The 8,553-nt window shown below is 51.6% G+C and overlaps 1 protein-coding gene across 2 annotated transcripts in view; it reads right to left on the bottom strand.

The window, feature by feature from the left end:
- Positions 1-1,279, bottom strand: part of CGN (cingulin) — a 23,391-nt gene extending 22,112 nt beyond the window's left edge. The window contains exons 1-2 of one of the 2 annotated variants that reach the window (XM_023521823.1): positions 1,014-1,279; positions 507-780 (exon numbers count right to left, since the gene is read on the bottom strand). The gene's annotated coding sequence lies outside the window, so the exon portion shown is untranslated. Of the gene's footprint in view, positions 1-2; positions 106-506; positions 781-1,013 lie in introns of those variants that run through there. The other variant, XM_023521822.1, reaches the window with a different exon arrangement.
- Positions 1,280-8,553: the final 7,274 nt, after the last annotated feature.

The raw sequence follows: 8,553 nt of genomic DNA, 5'->3' as shown, positions 1-8,553 counted from the left end.
CCCCAGCCCGGCCCAGCCCGGCGCTCCCGAGCTCGAGCTCGGGTTCGGGCTCCGGCTCCGGCGGAGCTGCACGCGCGGCTCCGGGGCCCTCCCCCTCGTCCCTCCGCGCTCCCTCCTTCCCTCTCCCCCTCCCACCAACCTGTTACTCCCCTCCGGAGCTCCACCCCCATTGGCCGTCACCACCCGGCCCGCCCCAGCCTCCCTCCGGTTGGTCCGTTTCCCGCGAGGGGCGGAGCCTCGGCCGCAAAGACCCGGACCCGGGGTCGCCAGCCGGGGTGGGCGGGAGGTGCGGGCCGGGTCACGTGGGCCGGCGGGCGGTGGAGCGCCGGGGCGGGGCGGCGAGGGGCTGCAGGAGGCCATTTTGGGGGCCACCCGAGACCGACCCCCGCCCCGGCCCGGGGAGCCGTCCGCGAGAGCATCCTCTGGCCTCAGCCAGAGCATAGCCCCCCGCCCCCAGCGTTCTCCACCGACATCTCTGTCCGCGTCCCTTTCTGCCCTTCACCTACCTCCGCACGAACCAGATCACTGTTCCGTCACTTCTGCAGAAAACATCTGTCTCCCCGGCGCCCCGACGCCAGAGCCTCCTCCACCTCGGCTCCTTTTTCCCCAACCTGAGCCAGAACCCCAATGTAGGGTTCTCTTCCGCATCCCCTGGCCTCCACAAATCATTTTCCAGCCTGGTACCTTTTTCACTGTAGTTGTTATCACCTCCCAAGTTATGTAATTTAACCCTAAAAATCATATTCGTTTGTCTCTCTTTCGTTGCTTTATCCCGAACGCCTGCAGACAGAGTGGGGATAGGGGAGGAAATTTGCTTTGAAAAGGGGATGTAAATGTACATGGAGTAGGAATAACCCTCACTCTAAATGGAAGGGTAATCAACCCCAGATTGCAAACCCACATTTTTTTTTTTTTTGGAAACCTACTTTTTAAAAAGTGGGGAAATTGATCCCAGTCCCCAGAAGAGTAATAAGGTCAAGAGTGTCCACATTATAGGTACTCCACTAATCTACCTGTGGTCAAACAGCATGGCTGTTACAGCTGGCTTCCTAGGCCGTAATGGTTGAGATGTAAAAAAGAGATCAATTTAGCTTGTGTCTCTAGACTGTGGATATTGCTCTCATGTATTCAACAAGTATCTACTGTGTAGCTATTTAGGGGTGAAGAGGAATCTTCAATTCAGCTGACAGTCGAGTTTGTTCCCAGGAGCTATTTCCTTACCCTCCCCCCACCCTTTAGAGGCTGGGTGTGGGCCTGGAGGGTAAAGTCCACCCATTAGTTCCTTAGCCAGGATGCAAAGTCTCTGCATTCCAAGGAAGCGTTTATGTAAGGATCAGAGTCATCAAACCGGCCGGTGCCCTGGGGAGGGACAGGAAAAAGGTGTGGGGGTGGGGATCTGAAGATGAAGTGTCCCTCCAGGACTGCCTTATCTCCAGTCCATGGGGGTGGGGTTTTTAAAGAAGTGTTTGGGAGTTTTTTTCAGGGAAACGTGAGATTGTTGAATTGACCCAGATATTGGAAAATTGGAAACGCCTAAACTCTCCTGGGTAACACCTTAATAATTAGGCTACTTAGTGTATTTGCAGTTAATACAAAATAAGGGTGGTAAAGGAGACACCCCATGGTAAATCACTTGGGACAGACTACAAGGCAAAACCCAGGAGGCCTCTGAGTCACCCTCTTGTCATCTGTTCCTTAAGGAAGCACTCAGTCTCAGAAGGACACCAACCAGGTGTAGGTGGCAAAGGTGACACCAGAGTCTTGTCCAGGGTTCGTGGTCCATCTACTTAAGAAATGTTACAATTTGGCAAAATGGAACAGTTCATAAACGTGTCACATGTAGAAAATTGGAACGAATATAATACCCAGGAAGAAGAAATAAATAATATGGATATATATACTCAAGAGGGTGAATTTATCTTTCATAGTGTAAAGAAAAAGTGTAAAAGTGTAAAGAAATAGTGTAAAAGAAAAAGTTCTGGACAAATTGGAAGTTTCCTCAAAGAAGTAAATTTGGAGTCAAATTCCTGTCCCACAAGTCTTTCCTCAGTTCTTACCTGAGTTCTTCAAGACTGTCACCAGGACCAGTAACTACTCTAGTGAAATTGTTAGCCCAAAGATCACCTGTTACTCCTTGGCCAATTCCTAAATGGAGTAGCAGGAAAGCCTACGCAGGGAGGTTAATTAAAGATAAACGACAGAGACAGAAGGGCAGTGATGCCATTGGCTGAAATTGAAAGGACAGGAGACGGAAGGGTTCGATGAGGACCTAGGGAAGGAAGAATAAAATAAACGGACTTTGGAATTGGCCATATTGGAGAAGTAGGTGGGACATACACACACAAACTCAATCTAGCGAACGAACAACTGGAAACGAAGCTTAGAAGAGAATTGAGGGGTAGAGACAGATCTAAGAATTTTCCTCACAGATGTGAAAGTTTTCAAAGAGGACCAAAGAGAAAGCCTTGAGAAATATGAAACAGATGGAAGGGAGAACAAAGGAACGAGACATTCAGAGAGAGAGGTGGAAACAGAGATGTTCTCGCAGGAGCAGAGACTGGAATTGGGCACTGAGAAGTTACGGTTGATCTTCCAGGTGTCAGTTTCAGCAGAGTGGTAGACCCTCAGCTCAGAGAGCAATAACAGAAGTGTATCGAGAAAGGAGAAGGAGACAGGCTACCTTGACTTCAGAAAAACAGGGTGAGAGAGAAGGGACGCTTTATGTTTGTTTTGTTTTGCTTTGGGGAAGGAGAAGACTTGGTCATACGTTGAGAAGAAGCCAGAAGAGTGCGCGACAGTGACGTAAAAAACAGAGAGAGGGAACAGTCAAAGCCCGGACCAGTAGGAAAAGGTGAAGTCTGTGTTCTAGAACTTACACAGGGAGACCAGGTATGAAGGAAAGGGAGAATCCGGGACAGATTACGCGAGGCCTCGAATATCAGGATCGGGACCGTGGGCTTTATTGGTGGGTGATGCGGAGCCATTGGAGGTTTTTGAGCAAGAAGGCGGCAGTATGTCAGAAGGTTCGTCTGGGTCGGTGTGACAAACGCAATGGCAAGGTGAGGTAAGCCCTACGGAGAGTGGTGGCAAAGGGAAGGAAAAGAAAGAGACCACTCGCCCGATAGCCTTTCAGTACATTACTCATCTTTTCTTCCTCAAGCTTTGTTTACAAACACTCCCTGTTCAACAGCAATAATAATAGGTAATTACACTCTTGCTTGGGGTTTTTCCTGGTTAACTAAAATTTCTATTATGGGTGTCATTAGGGAAGATAAGGCAGAGCCACAGAGATGCTATGAGTGGATGTCACCAATTCAGAGCACTGAGTCAGGAGTCGAGAGACCGATGTTCTAATTTTATTTCTGGGAAAGCTGTAATTCTAACCAGATCTAAAATCCTCGGGGTTCTGTTTCCTCTGAGAAATTAAGAAGATGATCCCAGATTCCATAATTATATTGTTTCCTTTGGGCTCCTTGGTGGGGGAAAGAGTCACGTTCTGTCTTCCAGCTCCAACTTTTATCATCCACTGGGAACATAAGTGTAGCCATATCTGGTACATAGCTGGGTGACTGTTTGGGACAAAGAATTCCAAGCGACCTTTTCAGCCTAATCAGCCCCTCCCTGGCAAGGGGAAGACTCACCCCAAAGCTCCTTGAGCTTCCCTACCACCCCAACCTCTTTATTATCCCAGCTGCCCCACCTCCAATGCTCTGAGCAACTAGATTCCAGTGTGTTCCAAGTCTCCAGCATACATTCCAAGTAAAGGTATCATTCAAAAGAAAAAAAGAGCAAGAAGGATATATACGTCTAATTCCAATGGAAATTAAAAGAACAGATTCCTTCTCCATGTCTTTTTTCCTGAGTTGTTAGAATGCCATTCTCAGGAGAGAGCTTTTCCTCCACACACCCCAACGACAGCTGATTCCGCCACCTCCCACCTCGCTTTCCTTTCCTCTTTGGAGAAAGAGGCAGAAGCTTGGCAGCTTAAACCTACATGTTTGTCCCCAAAGCCCCCACAGGCCACTGTGACAGTGTCAGCAGAGTCCCACTTATTATCTGATTTTCTCGGGGTTTTTATCTGATTTTTTTTTTTTTTTGAAGTATATGTCTCAAATACAGAGATAAGATGATATACGGACATAGCACTGGACTTGAAGACAAAATACCTGATATGGTAGCCATGGAGATGTGCGGCTCTGACTTCTCTTTAAGAAAGAATCTGCCATTCAACTGCTTCGGTGCAGTCAGCTAGCGGCCTCCAGCTACATCACCTCTGGGATCCTTTCCAGGGTCAGCACTAAGGCTCCACCCTCCCGGAGGGGCCCCTACCCGATGAGCAGGCACAGGACAGGTATTAGGGCCTGGCCATTCCTGCCCACAGTTTGACTCCTCTCTAGGACACTCTGCTCTGGAGTGTTCCATGGGGTTGACCACAACTCGAAAGGATCTGCATCGTGGCTCGAGGTTCTCCTCGTCCACTTTTGTTTCCGTTCTTTCCTTTCACAGGTATCAAACCTGCATCACCGTCGGAAGGCCTGCCCTACCCCTTCCTGCTTCCTGCGCCTCTAAATTTCGCAGGCGTCACCACCCAATAAAACTCTTGCAACTCCTCATTTGGTCTCAGCATCTGCTTCCCAGGCCACCTGAAGGGATGTGGTTGTTTCTGCGAGAGGTCTGAAATAGCAGGCAGGCAGACTGGGCTTGAGAGCTGCATTCCTCACAACCTCGCTGGGAACCCCTCCTGGGTGGTATGTGGGGGACGAGTAGTCTCTGGGACAAGACGGGGGCCCAACTGCTGAAACTGTCACTGATGGTGAAGTGGGACAATGTCCCTATGGTGCAACAAGTCAGGCGTGTGGGGTAGGCAAGGGGGCAGCAGAGAATGCGGGACACTGGAGTTGGCTGGCTGCTACTAAGTTGCATTGAGCCCCGCCAAGAGATAATGAAAAGCTGAGAGGAGTTACCAAACATCGCAAAGCAACTGTGAAAGCCCGAGAGCCTCTTCCAGGGGTTACGAAGAGGCCCTTATCCACAGCAGCGGGAGAGCAAAATTATAGCTGAAGACCAAACTCAGCCTTCATGGAGTTCAAAGGGGCAGATCTGTAATCAAGGTCAAGGCCCCAGGTTTGGAAGACCCAGGACCCCGACACACGAAATGGCGATATCTAGGTGCGGCCCCCAAAGATTTGGCTCTCTATACTCCTCTGAACCCTCAGAGCCTTAAGAGGGGGGCCGCCCGTCCCCATTAAGAGCTAGCAGTCCCTCCACGTGGGCAGACACTGCAGAGCCTCTCCCCCTGGGAATCTATCTGCCTCCACCTCCTCTCCTGACTGCCAGGATCTCATAGGGTAAAGTCACAGCATAGTCTGGAGAAAATATGCTGGTCCTGATGAGGGAAGAAAGGAACCACACCCCAGAGTAGCTGCAAGAAATAACCTACCCGTACCGGGAAGAGTTGGGGAGTATCTATGGGACTGGATTTTGATGATGCTTAATCAAGGGGCTGAAATACAAGACTGGGTAAGGGAGAATTTATTGACTGGGGCCCACTCTCTTGGGCTGGAATTTAATTTCCTGGTAAAGTCCTGCCCTGCACATGGAGAAAGTGATAACCTTTGCTGAGTGACATTCAACCGCCTGAATTGCCACAGCAATTAGAGGAAGAAAGGATTAAATGGCTCGGTGACACGGACAAGCTAGAGTCAATTATAAGAGGCCAGAAGCCCCACCAGAGGATGTTCCGTAGATGGTCTAAAGGAATCCCATTTACCAAGGCCATCAGCAGCATGCTGGTGAGGGGAGTAGCAGCCTCCCCCAGCTCGGTGGTGGCTTTCTTCTGCAAGCCAGAGCAAACGAGAGTCACAGCTTGGCTCTTTTAGAGCAATAGGAATAACAGGGGCCCAAAGCGAGAGGCCAAGTGGCAGCGCTCAACTGCCAGAAGCCTGGGGGTTACAATTATCCTAATAACTGGTGAGGTCAGAGGGACAGCCCAGGGAGCTCGTCGCAAGGAGTGGTGTAGATGGTTCACCGAACATGGCATCCCCAGGGCAAGACAGTTGCGCAGTCAAAACAAGGGTATTGCTAAAACAAGTGAATCAACAAAACAAAACAAAAAACAAAACAAAACAAAACAAAACGGCAACCAAAAACCCCAAGGATATTGCCGAATATATGTAATCGAAAGAAAGCAGAAACAGATGCACAGAAACCTACAGAGGGATGTAAAAAAATGCCGGTAAAAAAATCATGCACTTATCAGTTCCCCAACCTGAGTCAGTTTAGACCCGAAATTCATTGATTGAAGAGGTGGCCGGGTCTCCAAGACTGGCAACACCGCGGTCAGTATACACTGTAACGGTCCCTCGGTCCTTCCCAAAGGGCACTTGTGACCATTTACTCAGGTGACTGCAGAGGAGAGGACACCTAGGCAGTCTGAGGTCTGTTGGACACAGGATCCGACTTGACATTGATACCTGGAGACCGAGAGCATCGTCCTCGCCCCCCCACCCCCACTCCCACCCCCACCCCGCGCTGGAGCCGGAGCTTGTGAGGGCGGGGTAATCAGAGTCTGGCTACAGTGGATTCGCGCCGTCTGGTCGGAAGCAGCCTGGCTGTTTGGACACCCTGCGGACCATCCCTTCGGTCTATTACATCGATGACATCGTGACGATGTCCAACAGTCAGGACGAGCACGAGCAGCCGGCATACGCCAAGCCTTGGCAAGACGCACGCGCCCCAGTGTGTGCAAGAAAGTCCCTACAGAGACTCACGCACCTGCCACGTCGGTGGCGTTGGTGACGTCCGGCGTTTAAGAGACGAGCTGACACACCCCTTCCAAAGTAAAAGACGAATCGCGGCATCCTCGTCCCTCCCACAAAGAAGGAAGCACAGTCCCTTGGGTGTGAAGTCAATACTTCCCACACTAGGGGCACTGCTCTGACCTATACCCTGAGTGACACAGGACACTGTCAGCTCTGAATGTGGCCTGGAGGAGGAAAGGAGCAGCGCCCCTGTCCTCAGCTCGTGCTGCCGTAGCAGGGTGCCCCTGACCGGGCAGCTCACAAACAACGGACGTGTGTTTCTCACCATCCTGGAGGCCAGAAAGTCCAGGGTCGCCGTGCCAGGGTCGGGCTTGCTAAGGACTTCGTGGTTCACAAACGGCTGGCTTTTCACTGTGTCCTCACGTGGCAGAGGAGGTGGGGATCGATCTGGGCCTCTTTTATAAGGACACTGATCCCATTCCGCCCCCAGGACGGACCTCTCCTAACACCCCCAGGACCCTTCCTGACACTTCCGCCTGCAGCATTACGATTTCGACACATAAATTTTGGAGAGACACAAACAGTCACACACAGTACCAACTCACCGTCATTCTCAGCCACCCGCTGGGGGGGTTTGTCCTCCTGCCACTCGGGGCCCTGCAGGGTTAGAAGTTCCGATCCCCACGGGGGCACACTGTTTCCACAGTGTCACATCAAGCCGCACACCATGGCCGCCACCTGGGCACTTTGGGCTCCTCGTACACAGAGGGCAGCAGGTGGGAAGAGAAATCACCACGTTGTCAGGGGAGGGACAGGAAAGAGGCAGGACGGCCATCACACGGCTGGGGCAGGGGGACATATGTGCGGTGACCTCCCCGGGCTCCTGTCGGTACCCCTTGCCTAGTCGTGACCGCGAACGGACAAGGGCAGCAACTGTGACCTGACCCGAGCAGGGGAGGGGCCTCAGACCCCTCAGGGACTAGGGTCTGGGCCGTGCTACCAGGTGGGCCGCCGAGAACAGCAAAGGCGATGGCTGAGGGCGAGGGGGACTTAGAGCAGAGGAAACAGTAGTACCAGCTGCAGCCATCGGCTGTGCTTTATCCCACTAACTGCCCTCACCTCGGTTTCTCCTCAGAGAGAGCGGTCCACGGGACCCTTACTCGCTATGTACGGAGAAGCGAAGCCACGTGACAGACACAGGGGTGGACTGTGGCAGCCACGGAGGTGCCCCACATGGCTTCCCGTCAACAGAGGACTTTCCGTTCAGCTGCCAGGAGAGCAGGGATCTCACAGCTTCCCGGGGCCGCACCTTGAGGATTCACTATCACGTTCAAGTTGAGACCACCCTCTGCCCAGGCCGCCTGCAGCCCATGTGGGCACCGGGCAGGACGTGGGCACTAGGACTGGCCATTTCTGCTCAGCATGGTTCTCCTCCCACTGGCTGTCTCTGCCCCACACCTCCCCGTTGGGCTGCCTGGGGTGGTCGGACCTGCACTGACCTGAGGCCCTCCTTGCCCAATCCTTCTTCCTCTCCTTTTACGTGTCACAGGCGTGACCCCCAATAACCTTCTGACACTTGTAACTTTGTCTCCACATCCGTTTCCCAAAGGACCCAAACCCAGGCGATAAAACAATGTTAAAAAGAAAAATAAAAACATATATGTGTGTACACACACACTACAGTTACAAAGATGTTTTCAGTGTGTATCTGTATAGACTAGACCTGGAAGAAGACACAGAAAAATAAAACTTGTTGACCTATTAGAGTAAAAGGGTTATAAACGAATTTTTT

This window comes from Pteropus vampyrus, unplaced genomic scaffold (assembly GCF_000151845.1).
Source record: "Pteropus vampyrus isolate Shadow unplaced genomic scaffold, Pvam_2.0 Scaffold319, whole genome shotgun sequence".
Taxonomy (NCBI): domain Eukaryota; kingdom Metazoa; phylum Chordata; class Mammalia; order Chiroptera; family Pteropodidae; genus Pteropus; species Pteropus vampyrus.
This window is presented reverse-complemented; position numbering and strand designations above follow the sequence as displayed.